Genomic DNA, 27246 nt, shown 5'->3' with positions numbered 1-27246 from the left:
CTCTAATACTACGTGTAGCAGAGACGGAGGAACTTCAACGTGGGAGGCCATATATGATTTATTAGAAGAAGAGAAACCAAGACCTCTGGTAATAAAGGCCACAGCTAATGCTCATGTTTCCTTCAATGCCTACATCTTCGAGACAGCGTGCTCATTTCTGCATCGCATAGCCGCAAGAGCAAAGATAATTCCATATACAGATATTTACAAGTGGATAATTGATCAGGTGGATGTATCAGACAGAGAATTCAAGAATAACAGGTAAGAGGTTATGGGATCTTTTTCACCAGACAACCTGCAGCTTATGTACAATCTGTTAGAGCCACAAAAGCTCTACAATAAATAGTTCCTCGAGAAATTCCTAAGGAGAATAAAGACCAACAGACGGCACGCGGAACTCGACACAAAATGAAGGAAAGATCAAAAGGGATAAAATGGGTATGTATTCTACAGCATCTATTTCTCCCCCTCATAGTTTTATAGCAGCCACGCTATGTAGAATGTTCAGCAAGCCCGATAGTACTAAATTTTCCCCAGAATAGCTGCCATTAATAGATGTAGTCGTAAACACAACAATAATGAATTGGGGCCAAATTTTGTCTGATAATTTGGCGAAAGCTATTATGGAGTATAGGAGAAAGAGGAGTATCTCCTCAAGGTTTTACCCTCCATTTTTCATGAGTTCCTATGTAATGGACACAATATTTTTTGGCTCCAAAGTTCATATCATGGGATGGAAGTGGACTGTGCAAGACCCGCTTCCTATCCATATATATCATAAGAGTATGTGGGAGTCTCAATTTCACGCCCATTTTTACAAAAAAAATTATGGAGTTATGTTTCCTATCTATAAACAAGTCTATAACAGAAATGCCCCTAGGTTTTCTAAAGAAGTTGAAGTACATATCCTACCTGTAGCTAGATGGTTTGGGGAGGAGACATTTACATATATCAAAGTATTTGGAAGTATTTATTCACCGCATGTCCTCCCATACTATGTCCCCGACAAGTTAATGGCTAGGGAGATAGCCTAGCAAACAACAGGGGAATGTGGGTTGAGCAAAGCATTGAAGGATCAGAAAAAGGCCATTTGGCCTACATTTCCGTTGCAGTGTGGTACGATTGCACTACACGATTTTGGACATGTATGTAAAGAAGAAAAGATTATGAAGTCTCTGAAGCTACCTACAATCGTAGGAAAACAGTATGACCCAAACGGCACTGTCAAAAACTTCACTACTATGGTGAAAGTGAAACTATTCACCCATGTGAAAGATTTCTTCGATGACCTCTTCCTACAAAAAGAGACATTTTCAGAAGTGAAGTATATGGCATCACTACTTTTTGCCCAAGATGATCTTGAGGCCTTCCGTGAATGTAGAGAGAGGAGATCATTAAAGGTCCCATTGGACCTCTTACAAATTGAACCAATAAGGGAGCCAACTCCCAGTGTAAGCTTAGAGGAAAGCTCCAAAGAAAATTCCAAAGAAAATTTCGAAGAAGAGTCCTAGGAGAAGTCTACTCGTGAGTCAGAGCACTCAGAAGAGCAGTCCCAAAATGGGGGCAGTAAAAACAAAGAGTCTGAAAGGGACACAATCGGAACTACAGAGAAAGCAGCCGAGCAAATCTCAGCGAAGAAACAGGATGAAATTCACTCTACTTCCACTCAGTCGGCAAAACCCCTAGTTATTGATTTAGAAAAAGAATGGGAGCATTTTAATAAGAAGCTCCATATAGAAGAACAAACATCTGAGGTACAGACTCCATAGCACAGATCAACTCAAGAAGTTATTTTGGAGAAAATTGTAGGCACTCAAGATGTGGAACTCATTCCTGCCACCCCCACTTCTGAAATTGTTTTTGAGAATTGATGAAATTCCTCCCTTAGATGTGTTTTATAGCCCTACCCACAAAGTTGTCATCATGAGGCAGAGGAAGAAAATAAATTTAGATGTTGCATCTATTACCACTCTTGACAATGAACCAATGGACATTGTCTAGAAAGATTCGCCCATGGACCCATCTGAAAACCTTACGAGACTGTCGCAATTTGTAGAAGCTTATGCCATGATAACTATTGATAAAGCAACAGAGGTCCAAATGCTGCGTAGAGGAAAGGAACATAAAATTATGTTGTTAGAACAACAATTAGAGCAGGAAAATCTAACCAACAAGCAAAGTTGCAAGTAGCCAACTCCAGCAGGAATTTGAACAGATGCAAATACAACATCAGGCTAGCCTAGCAGAGAGAGATGTGCGGATACAAGCGATGACAGATAAGTATAAGGACAATCCGCAAATCGATCAGTTTATAACAGAAGCACTCAGCCTTAACTCCCAATTAATGCACCAAAAGGAAGTTCTATGCCAAAAAATCTCGCAGATAAGTCCTTATTATGAGATCAGTGATAAGTTAATAAGCCAAATCGTTGACATGAGGCTTGAGTATGACGAAATCTCAAAAAAGATTTATGACTTTATCGCCTAGAAGGAATCAGAAGATGGGAGGAAGGCTGATTTTCCAAAACTGGAGGAATCTCGTAAAGAAATTATATTTGCAAACTGGGATTCTCGACTCAAGCAAGCAGAAAGAGCACAGGCTGTCGCGGCAGGAGCAGCAAACGGCGCCATTGAAACCATCAATTAAAATCTACATGGCATCAACCTGGTTGCAGAATCCATACCAGTATTTCTTCCAAATGCCAAACAACTAGAGCAACAGTGGAGACAGACGAAAAACGAAAGGGAGGAAATCAGGCAAATGAGCAAGCTGAATTGGGAAGCACACTGGCAATACTTAGTCAAACCATACAACCAGTGGATGACCTTGCGATGCCTAACCAACTCCACAAAAAACGGTGTCAGCACTCACGGACGCTATATTTACTAGGCAGTTGAAATCTATGATCGGCCAACCGACACAACTCAAACCAATGACAGATATTTGTGATCTTAAGGATCAAATGCAAAGGGGTTAGTCACTTTGTTTTATTTCTATTTTAGTTTCATTTCGCATAATCTAAGGAAGGTCGTTTAAACCTCCTCAAATTTTTTTGTAATAATCTATTTTAGGACCTATAGTTTAGTATTTAAACCCCTCTCACGCATTTAGAGAGGGGTCCAGAAATTTTATCAGAAACATTCTTCAAAACATGCACTTATGTACCTTTGAGGAGGTTCTAATGGAATGAATGGAACATGATCTATTTTCTTTTTATATCTGAAATGTTCTACTAAAATTGCACTTTTGTACTCTTAAATGGTGTTGGATTGATTGGAATTAGGTCGATATTACTGAAACACATGAGCAGAACTTATCAAACATGGTAATTTTATCTTGTGATTTTGTTTTATTTATGTATCTGGAAATAACTTTTCTTCAAATTGTTTTATGTATGAAAGTTTGAATCTCGGTTAGCATTATTTCACTTTTGTATGGTGTTGGCTTAAACTTTATGTTGAATACATGAACGATTCTATATGTGATATATCTTTTACAATCATTTTGGCTAACTATTTATCCAAAACAATTATTGTTAAATGATTTCACTTCTTATTGCAGTTGAATGATCTTTGTTACCAATTGCTATAGGACATTATTGTAGATCACATACTTTACTTTATTCTCGGGTATAGTTACAGTTAAATAGTGTTTAAACTAGGATATATGAATGTGTTCAAATAGTTTAGATTAGATTACACTTAGCTTAATCATTCCCCCCATCTCACCATATATCACCCCATCAACACTATCAAAATCTCTTTTGGGAAACTGGTCTCATTATCCCCAGTCGGAGCCACTACACCAAATGGAAAAGGAGCTACCAACCAAGGTTCGGACTAACTAGTTTTCCCCCATGTTGTAGCAACAATTTTCGAGGCTTCAACACCTTGCAAGCTCTGCCTCCTTGGAGGTGGAGCTTCCTAGCATATGACAAGAATCCGAGAATGTTTTTCAGATTATCAGGAAGAAAGAATGAATTTTCAGATCACCATGGGGAATAAGGAAAAGTGCACTTTAGTAGGAAGAGGTACCATAGTTTTTCAACCCGAAGCAGGAGAACGACTTCGGGCAACCAATGTGCTACATGTGTTGGGATTGGGGATGAATTACTTTCTGTCTATCAACTTCAAAACAAGGGATATGATGTTTCCTTCATTAAGGAGAAAGTATATTTCAAACACCCAAGTTGGAAAAAGAAGGCTTAGATTTGAATCAGAAGTAACAGGTTGTACATGTTACAGCTAAAATCACCAATGGCACTAATAGGCAGTAATGGAGACAAAGACTTGAATGAGATATGGCACAGGAGGATGGGACACTTACACCATGGGGCTCTGAGAATTCTCAAGAAAATAGTATTAGGAGTTCTAGAACAAAGTACTGAACGGGATGATGTATGCAGAGGGTGCATTATGGGCAAGTATGCCTAACCTGCATTTTCTAGAAGTAACAATAGGGCGAAGAGTGTGCTAGGATTGATACACTCATACATCTATGAACCAATGTCCACAAAATCTCTTAGTAGTGTTGAATACTTCGTCACCTTCATCGATGACCATTCCAGGAAGACTTGGATCTACTTTCTGAAAACGAAGGATGAGGTTTTTGATCGATTCAAAGAGTTCAAGGCTCTAGTGGAGAATCTGACATGAAAGAAGATAAAAGTGTTGCACTCAAACAATGGTGGAGAGCATGTTGACAAGGACTTCACCGATTTTTGCGCTAAGGAAGACATCAGAAGAGAGTGGATAGCTCCCTACAATCCATAGCAGAATGGAGTAGTAGAAAGGAAAAACAAGACTATTGTGGAAGCAGCTAGGGCAATGTTGTATGATCAGGATATGCCTAAATTCCTGTGGGTAGAAGCATGCAGCACGGCAGTTTATGTCCAGAACAGGACTTTTCAAAGGGCATTGGGCAAAATCACTCTGGAGAAGGTCTTCACTGGGAAGACACCTGAAGTCATTCATTTCAGGATATTTGGGAGTTTAGCATATTGTTGTATACCCGAAGAGAAGAGAAAGAAATTAGATCAAACTATTGAGAAAGGATATCTTGTGGGATATAGCGAGAATGCTAAGGCATATAGATTTTATCTTCCACGAAGCAGGAAGGTAGTAGTTCAACGAGATGTAAAGTTCATGGAGCATAGAGATTTCAGAAAATCCTGAGAAATGTCATTCGAGGGTCGAAAGACGATCCATTGGTCAAACCACTTCAACCAGCAGAAACTGGTACCAGAAATCTTCCTAAAGACAATGCTTTAAAACAAGAGGAATCTTAGGAAGAAGAGGAGTTGATAGATGTACCTACTACTAATGGAAGAACGAGCCAGGAACTCCGACAGATTCTACGGGATGCAGAAGACTTCATTGGTGCACCCAAGAATGGTAAAAGGGAGCGAAGATAGCTAGACGGATACCAAGCCTTAGTAGCTCAGGTTGGGGAACCTTCTAGTTTTCAAGAGGTCGTTCAGCATCAAGTATGGGTATATGCTATGGTGGAGGAATACAGCTCTATAATGGTCAATGATGTCTGGGAAGTGGTACCTAGGCCTCGGGACAGATCAGTGGTAGGTTCGAGACAGATATATAAGGTCAAATATGTTGCAAACGACAGTGTGGAGAAATACAAAGTCAGGTTCATGGCTAAGGAGTATGCTCATAAGGAAGGGATAGACTACGAAGAAACCTTCGCCACAGTAACCAGGTATACTTCTATTAGGACCGTGATATCTCTTGCAGCGCATATGGGGTGGGAGATTCATCAGATGGATGTCAAGATGACATTCTTGAACGGGGTAATAGAAGAGGAAGTATACATCGAACAGCCAGAAAGTTTCGAGACACATGAGAAGAAATCTCATGTATGCAGATTAAAAAAAGCCTTGTCTGGGTTGAAACAGACACCTAGGGCATGGTACGGTTGAATTGATGGCTACTTGCAGAAGATGGGTGTTCGTTAAGAGTGACACAAACCCTAATCTATACTATTTGGTTATAGAGAATGAGCCTCTAATCCTAGTGTTATATGTGGATGATCTCTTCCTCACAAGATCATCCAAGCTCATCAAAGACTGCAAGAAGAACCTAGCCACATAGTTTGACATGAAGGATTTGGGACAGATGCACTATTTTCTGGGGTTGAAAGTTTGGCAGCAGAAGGGTGAGATCTTCCTGGGACAAGGGAGATATGCTACAGAAATCTTGAAGAGATTCAGGATGCAAGGCCGTAGACCTATGGCTACTCCTATTAGCACTCAGAATGAACCTCAAGGCTGAGAAGAGGCAATTCCAAGGTAGCCACAGACCAAGTTTTTGATCTGGCATCTAGCCCTGCCAAACCAAAGAGGGCTCTCTCTTTGCCAAAAAAACGTGGCTGCGATAACTGAATCTTAGGCTAGCTATGAAGTACGGGGATTTGATTGAAAGTCGTGGGTTGAAAACAGCAAGAGAAAGGATCATTGGGCTATGGAATCAAGGCTACTTTCTGCCGACAAACTAGGGGAAAAGTAAGCGCAATATTCAGCCAGATTAAAGATATAATGGGAGAAGAAAAGAGGAAAAAGATCGTTGCCCTGCAGACGTTAATCAGGGGATGGATCTACAGTGGCAACCTTAGAAGAAAGAGAAGCACAGGGTTACTCAACAGAGCATCCAACAGAGAATGGATTCTGAAAAGATAACCACTACATTAAACAACATAATCATTGTGAAAGGAGCATTGTGCATGTTTGGATTCCTAACACTTCCCTTAGAGAATGCTGTAATGAAATTAGCAGAAAAAACAAATCATGGAAATGAATTTACAAGAAAAACATGCTGCACATTAAACATCGTGATGGATCCCAAATCTAAAGGGCAGAAACTGCTCTATTAAAAATAATATTCAAAAATAACTTTACACAGTCCAAAGCAGCTTTCCTCTGCTGAAAAATTCGAACCCTTTACACTCTGAAATTCATAAAATATATACAATTATCTCATCCCTGTACTAAGGGAGTTGAGCTCAACCATCTCCCTAAAGATAGAAACAGTTACATTAAATTTGGACCGAATTTCTGAAAATAGGGGTCAAATATGAACTCGTATCTCTTGAACCATAACACCTATTACAAAACTGAAAGAGGTTTTTTTTAGATAAGGTCATGTTTGAGAAAAACCTCTCTCAAATTTTGGAAATTCGTTTCCAGTTGCTCGGAATCTGTGCCACAAAATAATCTCTAAAACAGGAAATCATTAAATATTTAAATCTGTAAAAATAGGCTGTAAAGATCTAGTCAAATATTCCAATTCACGACACCTGTGAATAAACTGAAAGAGGTTTTTGTTATATGGCTCGTGGTTGACAAAAACCTCCTTGGATTTCTCAAAATTACTTTCCATCTGTTGTAAAATGGCGTCGCACTATAATGACTAAAACAGTAAAACAAATGCAAAATTTGTTTTGTTTTAATGTAGGCTTCAAATATCACTGCATATCTCCCACATAGTAACACCTATGCATAAACTAAAGGAGGTTTTTGTTATTTGGTATGTGATTGACAAAAACCTCTTTCACTTTTGTAAAATTCATGTCCATTACTTCAGAAACTGATTTTGTAGTAAACTTGTCTCTGTGTGCAACAAATGACCTCAAAACATGCATAACCAAGAACCAATCATTCATTTCAATCATATCTTCTGATCCAGGAACCGATTTCGGGCGTGCAATATACCGTTGGAAAGATATTTCCGAGATGCTTCTAATGAACATATTTAGGACATGATTTGCACTGAAACTCATGTGTAAAACATCTCTGAAAACCATACATAGTAAGAGCCCATTTTGATCCCTGGTGACAGGCTGCGAAGAATGGAACTAACAACTCCAATAATCACCAACTGAAGAAGACTGATGCATTAGAAGATAAAGATGTTGATCCCACCTTTTACAGGCCGCTCATAGGGTCCCTGATGTATCTGGTCAATACTAGGCCAGACATTTGTTACATTGTCAACACCCTCAGTCAATTCATGGTAGAACCTAAGAGGGCACACTAGGCAACAGCCAAACAAGTTCTTAGGTATATACAACGAACAATCGGGCATGCAATATTGTACACCAGAGGTAATGACATCAGGCTGAGTGGGTTCACTGACGCAAATTGGGTTGGAATTTCAGTAAATCAGAAAAGTACAATTGGGTATTATTTCAACATTGGATTGGGAATGACCTCCTGGTGCAGTAGGAAACAGAAATTTGTGGCTCTAAGCTCAGCAAGAGTAGAATATATGGCAGCTAGCACAGCTTCGTGCGAAGCCATATGGCTTAGGAAATTGCTTGTGAATCTATTCAAGAGAAGGATGGAAGCGACTAGGATCATGTGTGATAATCAGAGTCGCATCAAGCTCTCTGAGAATCCAGTATTTCATGATCGGTCGAAGCACATTGATATCAGGTGTCACTTTGTCACAAACTATGTCCAACGAGGGGAAGTACAGTTGAGGTACACTCCTACGGGAGAACAGGTGGCAGACATCCTCACCAAGGCTCTAGGAAGAACAAAGTTTGTTCATTTCAGGGAGAAGATGGGGATGGTAAAGAATTCATTTCAATAATGGATAAGTATCAGAAGTTGCAGTGCACTAGTTAGCAGTGGCAGTGCTATGGGCAACATGATGTTGTAGGTTGAGAGGGAGCCGCAGTAAAGGAGCAGCAGTGGCAGTGGCAATGTTATGGGCAGCAGTACAGGAAGCAGCAGTGCATGGGATGTGAGGTAGCAAGCCTAGCAACAGCACAAGTACCAATGCGGAAGATCAGTGTGATGGTTCTATAGTGAAACATTGCTAGAGCACATTCCTCGCTAAGAGGGAATGTTGATTTTTAGTAGCATCAGATGTGCTCTAGCCTTGAAAGTTTGAGGAGAGGCTAAGGCACATGCAATCTCCAAGACCCGGAAATCGTTTTGAGAAATTCCATCCGAGTGAGGAGTTATTAAAATAATTAATATTTTTAATGGGTTCCTAAGTCTAAACTTAGTAAAATAAAAATGTTAATGGGTATTAATAAAGATAAGGATGAGAAGCTTCTAAGAGACGAGAATCAAGTCTGTTTTAATTTTAGTCGTTGATTAGGGACTTAATCTCGGTCGTTGATTCATCAACATGAAAAATATAAGAGAAGACTTGAGGGTCATTTGGAGAGACAACGACAGATATTCAATATCTCAAGGAAATTTGATTCTTAAGGAAGAGGAGATCAATTTCAGAGGGAGTTGCAGGGTGGAGGAAGAGGAGGGCTTCAGCAGTAAACAGTGATCGAGGAGGAGGTGATGCAGGGGCAGTGGAAGACAACGCAAAAAGAGAGACACAGTCTAGAGGAGAGACGTAGAGCTTACGCAGGCTAACGGAGAGGGATGCAGAGCCACTCAGAACCACATTGGATCAATCAAAGTGACGCAGAAGTGGGAGCAGGGTCTCCAAAGTGTCAGATGGTCTCAGAGGGAAAATCTCAGGTGTTTTCTTTCAGTTTCTCTGTAAAATCATTCCTTGTAAAAGCAATTGTTGCTGAAGATTAATAAAGCCTCATCTGTTGCATCGGTTTTCCCGCATTGAGTTTTTTCAGGGACAATTGTCCAAAAATAACTATGTCGATGTGATTGATTCTCGTGCATGTAATTTTTTCTCTGCATAATTGTGTGATAACTGCAGTAGAATTTATTTTAATATTTGCTAAAGGAATTTCGTAAATAGAATAATAAGTAGGTGAAATAAATCAGTTGTTCCAGTGATAGAATTTCAATTTAGAAATTTTCACAGTTGGAGTTGTCGAGATAGAGGCTAGATCAGTTGTAGAGGGAGACAAAGGTGTCTCCGAATTATTTTGCTAGTAGATATCTGGGGGTTTTCCAGTTAAGAAACCAATTGTAATCATTCTCTCAAATTGTTGCATAATAATAAATCCCCCATTTTCTACACCACTTTTCCCTTCAGGATTTTTTAGGGGACTATTGTCCAAAAACAATAGTGTCATTATTTTGTGTGTGTGCATCTACTTCTCAGTTCCGCATTTTTATTCCTGCAGTGGACTTTTTATTGTGAAAATTTGCAATGTGGTTTATTCGTTATTTTTCATTAACAACTTAACATAATACAAATAGATTATTTTCAATTAAAAGAATAATATCCAATGAATGTAGTTCAAGGAATTTTCACATATAGTAGAGGAGGTGTATTTGCAACAACCAAAAGGGTTCATGGAGAAAGGAAAAGAACATTTGGTGTGTAGACTTTTTAGGGCATTGTATGGGCAAAAGCAAGCTCTACAAGCTTAGTAGATAAATATTAATCGACATCTTTGATCAAGAGGTTTCAAGCACAGCCCTTCAAATCCAACTTGAAGCATGAAAATGGTGAGATAGTGATTGTTGGTGTTTATGTCAAAGAAGGAAAACTTAATTTCATAAACAAAACATAGTAAAAACTTGACAGTGTGTCAAGGAAACCTCCACAGGGCAAGGGATTGGAATACTTTTATTAATCAAGGTCAAGTAACGACTCTCCAACACAATTTTCCTCTTAGGCTACAACATTTTAATCAATAGCCATCGTTACAAACTATATATCATTACACAACTGCCTAATCGGTAAAACAAGACTTACATAGGTAAAAAAATACATTTACATAAACCTTTAATTGTTGTCATTTTTAACAAGTAAAAGAATGATTGCATAGTGCATTTTATATTACAGAGCTAGGTTTATTTCATTGTTGTCTTGGCTTGGAAGTTTGCCAGCAAGGGGATGGTACTTTTTGGCAGCTTAGACAAATTCCAATCATGGGACTAGATTCCTCTTTACGAGAGGACCAATTTTAATTATTGAAGCGCTCAATTTGGACAAGGGAAAGTGTATATTTGAAGAAACGCCCACATGTGCACAAAAGGACAAGTCGGCCCAAAAGAGAAATTGCACACTTTGAGATGGCTATAAATACAAGTCAAATGACCCTCATTTGGACATCATCATGATCATTCTTATTTCTTTGGTTTGACTCACACAGGTCTGAGATGGTTCACAAAAGTTTGCTCACATAGGTATGAGATTGTAGGGTCTGAAGCTCGCACGTGTGTTTAATGTTTTGGTTTATAGTCATAGGCATGCTTCAAGAAAATTTCAGTTGCAACTGCAGGTTCACAGGCTCATGTGTGCAGTTGGAGGGTTTCAGCCGCACACACATCACTCCTTGTGTGTGGTTGGAAGCTAGGGTTTGAATTTTATAGTTGACCACAGATTTCGACAGTTGACCGCAGACAGTGACAGTGGATCGCAGGTTTCTGAATCAAGGTTTTGATTATTAGTATTGTTGGGTTCATCTCTTGGATGTTGATTAGTTGATTTTGCTGGATAGTTTTGTGGTTGAAGATATGGATCATTGTACTCTCTCTTTGTTGAAATATTCAATGACAACTAATAAGAAGAATAATTTGAAAGGGTTTTCCTGTAGTGTGTTTTGCCCTAGTCTCCGACTAATCTTGGTGTCTCTATGTGTGAATGTTTTTCTTCTATTGTTCATTTATGTTCCGCTAATATTGTTCTTTCTATATAATTGCATATGTTGATGAATAATGTGGTTAATCTGAATAATGTTATGATGTTATGTGGTGAATTTAATATGTATTTGAAGAACAATTATCTAAAGCAAAGAACAATATATCCCTAAGAAATGTTAACACTTTCATGTCATAGACCAAGTATGCAAGGGAATTGTTGGATAGATTTCATATGGCTGATTAGAATCATGCTTCCCTCTTGAAGTGGGCTTCAAAATATCAAATGAAAATTGTTCAAGATCTGTTGACAGACCCTTTCTCGACAATTGGTTGGCAGCCTTATATATCTTGCTAATAACAAACCTGAGTTAAGTTTTGCAATTGTATTAGTAGTTTAGTTCATCACTGCACCTAAGAAGAATCATCTGAAAGTTGTGAAGTCCTAAGCTATGTGAAGGGGACTTTTAAGTTTGGTCTCAAATTTAATCAAAATGAGAAATATCAGCTAGTGGACTTCACTGATTCCAATTGGGCAGGAAGTGTAGATGATAGCAAATTTAATTCTGAGTATATGTTCATCCTTTGTGAAATTCCAATTTCTCAGAATGGTACAAAACAAGCCATTGTTACATTGTCTTATGTTGATTTGGGGTAGCATCGGATGTGCTCTAGCCATCAAAATTGGTGGAGAGGCTAAAGCACATGAGATCTCCAAGACCCAGAAATGGTTTGGACAGATTGTACCCAGTTTGGGAGATATTAAAATAATTAATATTTTTAATGGAGTCCCTATGTCTAAACTTAGGAAAAATAAAATATTAATGGGTATTAATATAAAACTAGGTTAAAAGGTTCCAAAAGTCATGGATCAAGCCAAATCTAATCTTAGTCGTTGATTAGAGATTTAATCTCGACATTGATGGACCAACTGTTGATTTGGAGTAGCGTCGGATGTGTTCTAGCCACGAAATTTGGTGGAGAGGTTGGGGCACATGAGATTTCCAATACCCAGAAAAGGTTTGGGCAGATTCTAAATAGTTCAGGAGATATTAAAATAATTAATATTTTAATGGAGTCCCTAAGTCTAAACTTAGAGAAATCAGCATATTAATGTGGATTAATATAAAACTGTGTTAGAATGGTCCAAAAGACATGGATCAAACCAGATCTAATCTTAGCCGTTGATTAGTGACTTAATCTCGACCGTTGATATGTCAGCGAGAAAAATATAAGAAGAGGCTTAAGGGTCATTTGGAGAATACACCAGAGTGATCAGTCATTCTATTCTCTAGAGAAGGGTTTGCTAAGAGAGATAGAATCAATTATTGGAGTTGCAGTTGAGGGGCATTGAGTATAGAGAGACAGAGAGGCAAAGATAGTGCCGAAAGAGCAGCACAGTAGCTAGAGAGAGTGACGCAGTAGCAGTCAGGGCTCACGCAAAGGCAGCCAGGAGCTACGCAGAGCCTAAGAGAGGCCAACGTTGCTGACGCAAAGGGCCAGAAGGCTGACGCAAGGCCTCATAAGGCTAACGTAGATCCATTCAGTGTGACGCAAGGCCAGCACTGGGTAGAGAGGGGCTGACGCAGTCTAGAAAGGCAGACGTTGGGGTTTCTGGGGTAGATAGGTGCTGAGGAGCTGCGGGAAGGTTTATCCAGGGTTTCAGCTAAGACATTTGTCTCAAACTGAGAGGTATTACTACCAAGGAAATTCTCCCTTGGGTAAGTCGAATTTGGCACCCAGTTTGTACTCTGATATTGCTTAATAAGAAAACCCTCAAATAGTTGCACCAATTTTCCCACATTGGGTTTTTCCGGAGACATTGGTCCAAAAATAACCGTGTCATTTGGTGTGATTGTTTTTGTTTCCTTCAGTTGTTGATCTGTAATATGTTGAGCATGCACTAGTATTTATTTTCAATATTTACATTGTAAATAACTTGTTAAGTAATGGAACAAGTAGGTAGGAATAAATCAAATAAAGTGCATGGAGGGTTTCTAACTAGTAGACTTAGAAACTTCAACATGGTATCAGAGCGTGATTGCAGATCATAGGAGAACTGAGGACATCAGTCGAGCGGAGCAATAGCAGCAGAAAATAGTTGTCCCGAGGTGACAGAAGATGTTTCTAGCAGAGCAACAACAAGGGAAGGGTGATGCAGTGCCTGTGTCATCAAGGGTGAGCCAAGAAGAGGCAGCGCAGAGGCTAAGGAAGGCAAAGGGAGCCTCACGCAGAGCCACACAGAAGCTAGGAGGGCTGACGCAGTTGGCTGAGGAGGTTAGGTTGCTGGTGTCAGGATTGCACAGAGCCTAGGAGCTCTCACCTTCAGGTTGCTGGGGTTTAGAAGGTTGTGGGAACATTGCAGAGTGGAGATGGTGAGGTACTATAGTCAGAACATAAACCTGACAGGGCAAGGTCAAGAGGAGGGAGTTGCTACCGAGGATTTCTAGCCGAGAAACCCGGATCAATGGTGCGGTTGCACAGACGATCAGAGCAGGGGGCATCTCGACATCGGCAGAAGGATTTCCAGGAGGGAAATTGAGACTCAGAGGGAGTCAGATCGAGAACTTCCAGGAGGGAAGTAGAAGAGCATCATGGTACTACACAGAGCAAGAGACCAGGACAGACTGGACGGGGCGTCGAACTTCGCAGTCTGGAAGGCCGGAATCTTATCCATACTTGACAGAAATTGTGTCAAGCACTTCGCCTTGAAGACGATAGCTATCCCGGTCGACCCAGTTGAGAATGATAGGTATGAAGAGGCAATGGCACGGGCCAAAAGCATCATCCTTGACGGGGTCAAGGACCATGTAGTACCACACATTGCCGAGAAGGAAACGGCATATGAGATGTGGGAGGCCCTAAAGAAATTGTACCAACATACTCCTGTGCAGAGAAGGTTGTTACTTGAGAATCAGCTGTGATCGTATCAGATGAAGAAGGGAGAACTAATTAACACCTTCCTCGGAGGACTGAATGAGATCCAAGATCAGTTGATTGCTATAAAAGCCACGTCGGATCAGGAATTGATGGTGAGGACAGCCCTGAATGTTGTCTCAGAAGACTGGGAGGTATTTGTCCAAAGTATACTCGGCAGAGGGACACTTCCACCTTAGGATGAGATGTGGGCGACTCTTCACCAGGAAGAGATCGGACGATATTCAAAGGCGAGAAGCAGTAGTAAGAGGATCAAAGTCAAGAAGGAGGAGGAAGATGTTGCCCTAGCATCTGAGGGAAAGCAGGAAAAGCGAAAAAACAAGGATCTCTCCTTGAAGATAAAGTGTTTCCACTGTGGGGAGCTGGGTCATTATGCGACCCAGTGTCCAAGGAAGAAGAGTAAGGGAGAGTATTCCGAGACTAAGGCAACGCCAGCTAGGGCAAAGAAGGAAGTGTTGATAGACGATGACTATGCCATGAGTGCATACGCACCACTTGAGCGGATGTGGGGAGACATCGAGCCGTAGTCAGGAGGACTACAGGTGATGAGGGGCAGGATCCTCGAGGTACCCAGCCTCTTGAATTAGACCTTACTATGGGAGCCTCGAAGAGGAGTAGCAGGACTGGAAGATGTGGGTAGAGATGGATGTTGATGAAGCGACAGAGAGAGCTATAGTGCAGAATTCTCGAGACAGTGCGAGGCTAGCAGGCTGTAGTAGTGCGAGAGTCACGAGAGTATTGCACTAATGCAGGATGGCACAGAGAGGGGTCCAACGGTGCGAGATGCAAGGAGTTGTTGCAGCAGCGCAGAGGTCAGAGAGGAAGCACTTGTCAGCAGCAGAGGGAGCTTCAGCATCAAGAGGGTCTCTAGCCCAACAGAGATGTCTGAGTTGGGAGATCAGTTACTTACTTCTCAGTAACTGAGTTATAGTGCAGTAGTGGGCAGCACGATGCAGCATGATGAGAGGAGTTGCAGTGCGGATGCAGTGTTGGGAGAAAGGACCAGTAGCAGCACGGATGTAGAGGGAGTTGTCGTATAAATGCAGCAGTGGTAATAGCAAAACCATGGGCAGCAGTATAGGATACAGCAGTGCAAAGGATGGTGGGCAGCAAGCCTAGCATCAGCACAGGGACCAATGTCAGATGATCAGAGTAATACTCAGTGAGGAGTATTGCTAGAGCACAGTCCTCGCTAAGAGGGAGTGTTGATTTGTGGTAGCATCAGATGTGCTCTAGCCACGAAATTTGGTGGAGAGGTTGGAGCACATGAGATCTCCAATATCCAGAAAGGGTTTGGGCAGATTCTAAACAGTTCATGAGATATTAAAATAATTAATATTTTTAATGGAGTCCCTAAGTCTAAACTTAGGGAAATTAAAATATTAATGTGGATTAATATAAAACTATGTTAGAATGGTCCAAAAGACATGGATCAAGCCAGATCTAATCTTAGCTGTTGATTAGGGACTTAATCTCGGCCATTGATATGTCAACGAGAAAAGTATAAGAGGAGGCTTGAGGGTCATTTGGAGAATACACCCGAGCGATCAGTCATTTTATTCTCTAGAGCAGGGTTTGCTAAGAGAGATGGAATCAGTGATCAGAGTTGTAGTTGAGGGGCATTGAGTATGGAGAGACAGAGAGGCAAAGATAGTGTCAGAAGAACAGCGCAGTAGCCAGAGAGAGTGATGCAGTAGCAGCCAGGGCCATGCAGAGGTAGCCAAGAGCTGCGCAGAGCCTTAGAGAGGCCAACTTTACTGACGCAGAGGACCAGAAGGTTGACGCATGGCCTCCTAAGGCTGACGCAGACCCATTCAGGGTGACGTAGGGCCAGCGTTGGGCAGAGAGGGGCTGACGCAGTCTAGAAAGGCAGATGTTGGGGTTTCTAGGGCAGATTGGTGCTGAGGAGCTGCCGGAAGGTTTATCCAGGGTTTTAGTCAAGACATTTGTCTCAAACTGAGAGGTATTACTGCCAAGGAAATTCTTTGTTGGGTAAGCCAGATTTGGCACCCAAATTGTACTCGGATATTGCTTAATAAGAAAACCCTCAGATAGTTGCACCGGTTTTCCCACATTGAGCTTTTCTGGGGACATTGGTCCAAAAATTATAGTGTCATTTTGTGTGATTGTTTATGTTTCCTTCAATTGTTGATCTGTAATATGTTGAGCATGCACTAGTGTTTATTTTCAGTATTTACATTGTAAATAACTTGTTAAGTAACAGAACAAGTAGGTAGGAATAAATAAGATAAAGTGCATGGAGGGTTTCTAACTTGTAGACTTAGAAACTTCAACACCAACGAGAAAAGTATAAGAAGAGGCTTGAGGGTCAATTGGAGAATACACTAAGGGAGACCAATCAGTTCGATTTCTAGAGTGGGGTTAGATGAGAAATTCGAACTAGTGGTCTGGAAAGTAGCAGGAGGCAGCGAGTACGTAACAGAGAGTTGGGAACACCACCAAAAGACCAGCGCAGAGGTTGGAGAGGTAAACGCAGAGCCTCTCAGGCAGATGTAGAGGCAGCAGATTGCACAGTCACTGGAGGGCCTGCGTGGGTGACGCAGAGAGGCCCAGTGCTGACGCAGAGAGGCAGGAGCTGACGCAGAGGATCTGGGAGCTACGCAGAGGTCAGCTAGGCTGACGCTGAGACTGGGAGAAGTGTTGGAGTTTTTTCTCTGTTGGGTAAGCCAGTTTGGCACCTAGTTGTATTGAAGAATTGCTGAATAATAAAATCCTCCCTTGTTGCACCGGTTTTCCCACATTGAGTTTTTGCGGGGACTATTGTCCAAAATATCTGTGTCGATGTGTTGATCTTGTGCATGTGTTTGTTTCTGTATTATGGTGTGATATCCGCAACAAAATTTATTTTAATGTTTACTGAAGGATTTTCGTAAATAACTTATTGGAAAATAAGTAGGTAAAATAAATCAGTTGTTGCAGTGATAGAATTTTCACATGGTATCAGAGCAAGTAATCAGAGACAAGAAGGGAAAATCAATTATGGGTCAAGACCATCATGCAGAGGCATCTATGTTATAAAACTCGCATAGACTTTCAGAAAATTGCACAATAGAAAGTAATTTCGATTTCTCTATGTTGGCTTCCACGTTGGAAGAAGAAGTGGCTTGTGTGACTATCTCTCATCATCAGAGGTGTGGTATATAGACAGTGGAGCCTCTTGGCATATGACGGGAATCCGGGAATGTTTATTAGATTATCAGGAGGAGAAGATGAACTTTCAGATCACCATGGAGAACAAAGCAAAGTGTACTCCGGTAGGGAGGGGTACCATAGTTTTTCAAATAGAAACGGGAGAGAGGTTTCGTGCTACCAGTGTGTTGCATGTACCAAGATTGGGGATGAACTTCCTTTCTGTGTCGCAACTTCAAGGCAAAGGCTATGATCAAGGAGAAAGTATACGTCAAACACCCGAGCTAGAAAAAGAAAGTGTCGATCGGGATCAAAAGTAACAGGTTGTACATACTACAACTAGAATCACCAATGGCACTAATAGGCAGTGATGGAGACAAGGAATCACCAATGGCACTAATAGGTAGTGATGGAGACAAGGATTTGAACGAACTATGGCACAGAAGAATGGGACATTTTCACCATGGGGCTCTGAGAATTCTCAGAAGCACTATAACAGGAGTTACGGATCTTAGTACAGAATGAGATGATGTATGCAGAGGATGTGCTCTATGAAAGTATGCCAAAGCAGCATTTCCTAGAAATAAAAACAGGGCCAAGAGTGTACTAAGATTGATACACACAAATATATGCGAACCCATATCCACTAAATCTCTTAGTGGTGTTGAGTACTTCCTCACCTTCATTGATGACCACTCAAGGAAAACTTGGATTTATTTTCTGAAAACCAAGGACGAGGTTTTCTGTCGATTCAAAGAGTTCAAGGCTCTGGTCGAGAATCTGGGAAGAAAATAAAAGTTTTGCACTCAGACAATGGTGGAGATTATGTCGATAAGGACTTCACTGAATTTTGCACTAAGGAGGGCATCAGAAGAGAGTGGACAACTCCTTACAGTCCGGAGCATAATGGAGTAGCAGAAAGAAAGAACAGGGCTATTGTAGAAGCAGCTAGGGCCATGATGTATGATCAGGATATGCCAAAATTCTTGTGGGCAGAAGCATGTAACACAACAGTCTATGTTCAGAATATAACTCTTCATCGAGCATTGAGCAAGATTACTCCAGATAAAGTCTTCACAAGGAAGACACCTGAAGTCATTCATTTCAGGATATTTGGGAGCTTAGCATATTGCCGCATACCTAAGGAAAAGAGGAAGAAGCTGGATCAAACTGCAGAGAAAGGATATCTAGTGGGATATAGCAAGAACGCTAAGGCATACAGAATCTATCTTCCAGGGAGCAGGAAGGTAGTAGTTCGACGAGATGTGAAGTTCATGGAGGACAGGGCTTTCAGAAAATCTTGAGAAATGCCTTCCGAGGAGCAGTCAAAAGAGGAACTATTGGTCAAACCTCTTCAACCAACGGAAGAAAAGAATTCTTCCTTGGGTCAGGAAGAATCACAAGATGAAGAGGAGCTAACAAAAGCACCTGCTGGCAAAGGAAGAACAAGCAGGGAACTTCGTCAGATTCTGCGAGATGCAGAGGACTTCATCGGTGCGCCAAGGAACAATAAGAGGGAGCGAAAACAGCCAAATAGATATCAGGCATTAGTAGCTCAGGATGGGGAGCCTGCCGGTTTTCAGGAGGCAACTCAACATCAAGTTTGGCTGGATGCGATGGTAGAGGAATACAACTCCATAATGGTGAACGATGTCTGGGAGGTAGTGCCAAGGCCTCAAGACAAATCAATTGTAGGTTCGAGATGGATCTTCAAGATCAAATACACTGCAAATGGCAGTGTTGAGAAATACAAAGCTAGGTTTGTGGCTAAGGGGTAAGCTCAGAAGGAAGGAATTGACTATGAATAGACCTTCACCACGGTAGCCAGGTATACATCTATTAGAACCATGATATCTCTTGCAGCACAGATGGGGTGGGAAATTCATCAAATGGATGTCAAAATGGAATTTATGAACGGAGTGATAGAAGAAGAGATATACATTGAACAACCAGAGGGTTTTGAGACACATGAGAAGAAGTCTTATGTATGTAGATTGAAGAAAGCCTTGTATGGGCTGAAACAGGGACCTAGAGCATGGTATGCTCAAATCAATGGCTACTTGCAGAAAATGGGATTTTTCAAGAGTGACGCAGATCCAAATCTCTACTATCTGGTTGTAGAGAATGAGCCTCTAATCTTAGTATTATATGTGGATGATCTCTCCCTGACAAGATCACCAGGCTCAGGGTACTGCAAGAAGAATCTAGCCACAGAATTCGACATGAAGGATTTGGGACGAATGCATTATTTCCCGGGGTTGGAAGTTTGGCAGCAAAAGGGGGAGATCTTCCTTGGGCAAGGGAGATATGATACAGAAATCTTGAAGAGATTCAGGATGGAGGACTATAGACCCATGGCTACTCCAATGATAACCAACTGGAAGAAGATTGATGCATTAGAAGACAAGGATGTTGATCCCACCTTAAACAGGCAGCTCATAGGGTCCCTGATATATCTAGTCAATAGCAGGCTAGACATTTGCTACGCTGTCAACACTCTCAGTCAATTCATGGTGGAGCCGAAGAGGGTGCACTGGGCAGCTGCCAAACATGTTCTTAGGTATTTATAGGGAACAATCGATTATGGACTCTTGTACACCAGGAGTAAGGATATCAGATTGAGTGGATTTACTAATGCAGATTGGGCAAGAAGTTCAGTGGATCAGAAAAGTACCTCTGGGTATTGTTTCAACATTGGATCAGGAATGACCTCCTGGTGTAGTAGGAAACAGAAATCCATGGCTCTGAGCTCAGCTGAGGCAGAATATATGGTTGCGAGCACAGCTTCGTGTGAGGCCATATGGCTTAGAAAATTGCTTGTGAACCTATTCAGAAGAAAGATGGAGGCGACCAGGATCATGTGCGATAATCAGAGTTGCATCAAGCTCTCTGAGAATCCAGTGTTTCATGATCGGTCAAAGCATATTGATATTTGGTGTCACTTTGTTAGAGACTATGTCCAACGAGGAGCTGTGGAGTTAAGTTACACTCCTATAGGAGAACAGGTGGCAAACATCCTCACCAAGGCCCTTGGAAGAACAAAGTTTGATTACTTCAAGGAAAAGATGGGGATGATAAAGAATCCATTTCAGTAGCAGAAATGGGGGTGATGTTGCCGTGTAGTAGCAGTCAGCAGTAGCACGATGCAGCATGATGAGAAGAGGATGCAATGCAGATGCAGTGTTGGGAAGAAGGACCAGCAGCAGCACGAATGCAGAGGGAGTTGCAGTGCAGATGCAGTGTTGGGAGAAAGGACCAGCAGCAGCACGAATGCAGAGGGAGCTACCATACGAATGGAGCAGTGGCAGAAGCAGAGTCATGGGCAGCAGTGCAAAGGATGTTAGGTGGGGAGGCCTAGCATCAGCACAGGTACCGATGCCGGATAATCAAAGTGATGCTCAGTGAGGAGTATTGCTAGAGCACAGTCCTCGCTAAGAGGGAGTGTTGATTTGGGGTAGCATCGGATGTTCTCTAGCCATACAAAATGGTGGAGAGGCTAAAGCACATGAGATCTCCAAGGCCCAGAAATGGTTTGGACAGATTGTACCCGGTCTGGGAGATATTAAAATAATTAATATTTTTAATGGAGTTCCTAAGTTTAAACTTAGGAAAAATAAAATATTAATGAGTATTAATATAAAACTGGGTTAGAAAGTTCCAAAAATCATGGATCAAGCCATATCCAATCTTAGCCGTTGATTAGAGATTTAATCTCAGTCGTTGATGGACCAATGAGAAAAGTATAAGAAGAGGCTTAGGGTCAGTTGGAGAATACACTGAGGGAGACCAGTCAGTTCGATTTTTGGAGCGGGATTAGCTGAGAAATTTGAACTAGTGGTCTGGAGAGCAGTAGGAGGCAGCTAGTACATAACAGAGAGTCGAGATCAGCACCAGAAGACCAGCGCAGAGGTTGGAAAGGCAGACGCAGAGCCTCTCAGGCAGACGCAGAGGCAGCAGACTACGCAGTCACTAGAGGGCTTGCGTGGGTGACGCAGAGAGGCCCAGTGCTGACGCAGAGAGGCAGGAGCTAACGCAGAGGGTCTGGAAGCTACGCAGAGGTCAACCAGGCTAACGCTGAGACTGGGAGAAGTGCTGGAGAATTTTCTCTCTGTTGGGTAATGTTAAACACACATGGAAGCAAGAATAATTTGAATGATAAATCATGAGTACAATTTTTATTAACAATAGATATACATTTATAGTACATTATGTGACCGTTGGGTTTCACATCCCAAGGTCTCTTGGACTTTTTTTGTCCATTCAGCTTCCACACTAACCCATTGAGGATTAGGTGTCCAACATTCCCCCCCTAATCTGAAGGGTTATGTATGAGTCCAAGAAGAGAGCTGTAATACAAAATGTGCAAAAAATGCATGGCAGCACTAGGCTGAATGTGCTCTCTGAAATGTTGGTATAAAGGGCAGTGGTTTAAGGATGACCACCAACACTGGAATGCTTAGTGCAGTTCCCGGAACTCTTCCAAAACTGGCAAGAAGCTGAAGTCTTCTGCTAGAGGAAGTGCTCCTATTGTTTTGAAGAGGGAAACCTTCAACCAATAAAGGGAGGTCTCACCCCGCATAAAAGGGAAAACTTCAACCTAAAAAGGGAAGTCTCAACCTGTGATGGTTTAAGGATGACCAACAACTCTGGAATGCTTAATGCAATTCCTGGAACTCTTCCAAAACTGGCAAGACGCTGAAGTCTTCTGCTAGAGGAAGTGCTCCTATTGTTTTGAAGAGGGAAACCTTCAACCAATAAAGGGAAGTCTCAACCTGTGATGGTTTAAGGATGACCAACAACTCTGGAATGCTTAATGCAATTCCTAGAACTCTTCCAAAACTGGCAAGAAGCTGAAGTCTCCTGCTAGAGGAAGTGTCCCCACTTTTGTTCCTGGAATTCTTCCAAAGCTGGCAAGAAGCTGAAGTCTTCTGCTAGAGGAAGTGTCCCAGATTGCCAACTGAAGGCATGTTTACAGGCATCTTTGTTTCTGGCTACAACTCTGAAACTGGTGTGGCAGGTTGTGGCTCAGGGTTGCTTGATGTGGCTTTGAAGCTTGCAGATGACCATCATTTCCCCCCCCTGTCAGATACAAGGTGAGATGATGGAGAAAACTCAACTGGAACAAGTACTGACATGTGTTTGGAATATCTTCTTGGTTGTTGATGCCTATTGCCAAGAAGCGATCCATCCAAGATGAATCTTTGTTCTTGCAGGGCGTTTGTTTTTGAAGCATCTATGTGAAGAATGACTGGTTTTATGACAATGCTTACATGGATGAAGATCAAAACAGTGATCTTTCAAATGGCCAACTCGGTCACAGTGTTGGCATTTCACAATCTGATGTTGTTGTTGTTGTTGTTGCTGTGGAAGAAGGATAGAATATGGAACAGTTGGAGGCGAACTGTCATGAGGAGCAGGTGAACTGTCATGAATGAATCCAGCACTTTGAAACTGAATGGGTTTGGCATAGTCTGGAATATGAAAGGACAAGTCCTTGTCATATCCAAGACCAGTTATGTGCTTGTTGTGAACAAGTTGTTCCCAAGGTCTGATGATGGGCTTGGGAATCGCAGACTGAATTTCTGCATTTGCATGTACAACTGCTGCTTTATGGGGTACTAAATCTGAATGAACTGTAACATTATTGTCTTGATGTTTATGTGTGGTTGTCTCAATGTTCTGAACAGAAACAGATTCAAAATGATGACTCCACTGCTGTAATTCTTCTTGTTGTAGCTGAGATTCAAGCTACAAAAAATCAATCTTTTCCTGTGCATTTTGTAGACATGTCTGAATTTCTGAGAGATATCCTATGCTGATTTGTAATGTGTCATCAACAGTGGATTGTATAAGAGTTTTCATGAACTCTAATACTTCATTGATTCTGGCCATTTTTCTTCAATGTCAGATTTACACCTTAAAAATTGATCGCAATTATTACTTAATGCAGAAAAGTAATATCCACTCACAGTACACAGCAATATCTTGTATAAATGTGCAGCAAATGAATCAGGGAATCAATGCATATATATGTAGATAGAAACTATAATGGGTTTTAATACCACAACTGGGGCAGCAGCAACTGCAAACTTGCTTGGATCCTTCAAATACTCCTTCCCTTTTGAATCAGAAAACCTCTGCCACTATTCTATATTTCACAGTTTCTTTCTATTGAGGACTTCATCAATAGTCCTTAACCCACAATAGTTCCACTTCTTCTACAAGAAAGTAGTTCAGATCCCATAAAATTTTCCAAGGGTTTCAGAGAGTAACTCGACAGTGAAAACTACGCTTCCGCTGCACAACTCTGATTGAACACAAAAGAACTATATGTTCAACAAAATATTATTTAGCTAAATTTAACAGTTATACTGATCAATCACTGAAAACCATGGTGAGACATGAAACAGTCCGTAGAGATTAATATAGACTTGTAATTCTGTAAATGGATCATGAATGGACTACCCTATATGATATCCTCTCGTATACAAAAATTCAGCAAAAGTAAGTACAATATTTCTGGATCCTCACTATTTCACCCAAAAAAACCAGCTCCTCTTCAGCGGAACCAGAGCAAAAGTTCCTTTGTCAGTTGCTACTCCATTTTCATGGCTCTTTCATCTAATAAAATTGACAACCTACAAAGAGGGCAAGTGGCCAGATGTGCCAGGGCATCTGCTAGTTTTACTGTCAAATTCTGCAATCAATATGAGACAAGCAAGGTGGGAGCCCAAGCCAAGGCTCTGTAAGTGTTGTTGAGCTACCAAACAGTGTGAGATTCCCGCTCGAGCTTTCAAGCTGCCATGTTAGACAGGCATTCAACACATTCAACGTTTCATTCAACGTAATACTCAAAATTGATCAGCGTTAAAGAACACATATAAATATATATATGGGCAGCGCTCTGAGTGTAAGATCGCAATGCCGGAGATGATTTTGCATTTGATGAAGAAATGGCTGAGGCGGAGGAGAATCCCTTGCCAAACATTGATGAAGGAGACCTTGATAATCAATTGGCGGTGGTTGAATATGTTGAGGATATATATAAGTTCTATCACAGAACAGAGCACATGAGCTGCGTGCCAGATTATATGCCCAGTCAACGAGAAATTAATGGAAAAATGAGAACACTCTTGATAAATTGGTTGATTGAGCTACATCACAAGTTTGGGTTAATGCCAGAGACTTTGTATCTAACTACAAATATTCTTCATAGATATCTTTCTATTCAATATATATCAAGGAGAAATTGTCAATTAGTAGGTGCTACTGCACTGCTTCTAGCTTCCAAGTACGAGGAAATTTGGGCTCCGGATATAGATGAATTTCTCGCAATCTTAGAAACAAATTTTGAGAGGAAACATGTACTGCTTATGGAAAAGACAATGCTCAACAAACTGAAATTTCACCTCACAGTCCCAACCCCATATGTATTCCTTGTCTGATTCCTCAAGGTTGCAGACTTTGACGGAGAGATGGAAAATTTGGTATTCTTCTTTATGGAACTGAGCTTGATGGAATATGTGATGATAAAGTTCCCCCCAACAATGCTTGCTGCTGCTGCAATCTACACTACTCAATGCACTTTGGAAAGGAAGCCGCTCTGGAATGATGTACTTAAAAGCCATTCAGGCTACTCTGAAACAGACCTCAAGGAATGTGTAACACTGATGGTCGAATTCCATCGGAATTCAGTAGAATGCAAAGTGGATGCAGCCTTTACGAAGTACTCAAAGCCCGACTACAAATCCGTGGCACTTATCAAGCCTGACAAGCTGTTCCTTTTGCTACGCTGCTCCTGTAGCTACTCCACCACAGCGTTCATAACGTTCAGCATTCATACCACAACGTTCACTTAAAAAATGCATCTGACAGAGGGCGCAGTCTAGACAGAAGGTGCAGACTTGTCAGAGAAACGCATATATGACACTACCACAGAAGGAGTTACATAAAGACTAATTTCAGGAGCTAGCTTGAATCAATGCAACAAGGTATCCCGCAGAACAACTTTTGCATAAGAATTTAATGCATTTCACACTGTATATTTTCATATGTCTGGACCGTGGCCATTGAATCATAACTGAACCCTTACCCCAACAAAACAGTTTGGACACTAACGTACTGAGACAGCGTTTGGAGTGGAGACAACGTTTATAGTGGAGTCTAGGATACCAAACGTTTTAAAAATCTATACTTCGATACCCATATTTGGTCAGAAATTCCAAACCACTAACGGGCGTGCCAACTGTTAGGAGCGAAGAGAAAATGCAGTCAGGCAATTGTTCAACTCAGTGAGCGCAGAGTGCAGACAATGATTAAAAATACCATATGGCAGAGAGGAGCAGCAAACAGTCGCCTTCTGGCAGACGTTTATGAACAGCAAACGTTTATGGACAGACGGGTCAGCGAGAGACCAGAAATAGAGACCTGCGGATTTCAGAGGTCAGGAATTCAGAGGTCAGGAATGTCGGGGATGGCAGAGCCAACGCTCTAGGACTTTTAACACACACATTGTGGTATTCATTCAACGCACCAAAAATTATACATATGCCAACACAAATATATACAACGAATTCAACACCAGCACATGAATTAATCAACCAGCAATATCACCAAGAGTTCACGACCCACATAACATTAATGGTCAATGCATAGGTCCAGTGAGAGAAACACAACAAAAGGCCACAAGCAAACAGTGACTCAAATATGAGCAGGGCCAGAATTCGCCTGCTCTGATACCATGTTAAACACACATGGAAGCAAAAATAATCTGAATGATAAATCATGAGAGTACAATTTTTATTAACAAGAGATATACATTTATAGTACATTATGTGACTGTTGGGTTTCACATCCCAAGGTCTCTTGGACTCCTTTTGTCCATTCGGCTTCCACACTAACCCATTGAGGATTAGGTGTCCAACAGGTAAGCCAATTTGGCACCCAGTTGTACTGAAGAATTGTTGAATAATAAAATCCTCCCTTGCTACACCGGTTTTCCCACATTGGGTTTTTCCGGGGACTGTTGTCCAAAATATCTGTGTCGATGTGTTGATTCTTGTGCATGTGTTTGTTTCTGTATTATGGTGTGATATCTGCAGCAGAATTTATTTTAATGTTTACTAAAGGATTTTCATAAATAACTTATTGGAAAATAAATAGGTAAAATAAATCAATTGTTGCAGTGATAGAATTTTCACATCTTCTACAAAGGCAGAGTACAAAGCAGCGTCCAGAGCATTGAGAGAAGCAGTATGTTTGAGGTTACTTGGTGATTTGAAAATTGAATCCATAGTGCATTAAAAATGACAAAGAATCCTGTTTATCATGCTCATACCAAGCCATGCGAAGTGCATCACCATTATATTCAACAAATAGGAAAAGATTGTACAATTTTAATTTATTGTCCCACTTTGGAGCAGGTTACAGAAATTCTCACTAAGGTACTCTCCAAAGACAAGCTTGAAAAGTTCAGATCACTTATGTTTGTAAGCCACAAAAATGGTCATTAAGAGGTTTTACATATGGTTTCACAAATGTCCATTTATAGACTTTCTTTCACATCGATAACTTAGTTTAAAAAGTCATTTTCATTTCTGTAACTGATTATATTATGTGAAGCAGT

At 41.1% G+C, this 27246-nt stretch overlaps 1 pseudogene; it reads left to right on the top strand.

The window, feature by feature from the left end:
- The first annotated feature begins 434 nt into the window (after positions 1-434).
- On the top strand, positions 435-25480 carry LOC149184070 (G2/mitotic-specific cyclin S13-7 pseudogene; annotated as a pseudogene).
- Positions 25481-27246: the final 1766 nt, after the last annotated feature.

This window comes from Pinus tabuliformis, chromosome 3_2, assembly GCF_031772625.1.
Source record: "Pinus tabuliformis cultivar Carrire ecotype Pingquan chromosome 3_2, CPIR1, whole genome shotgun sequence".
NCBI classification, from domain to species: Eukaryota; Viridiplantae; Streptophyta; class Pinopsida; order Pinales; family Pinaceae; genus Pinus; species Pinus tabuliformis.
Note: the sequence above shows the minus strand (reverse complement) of the source record. Positions and strands in the feature narration are given on the sequence as shown.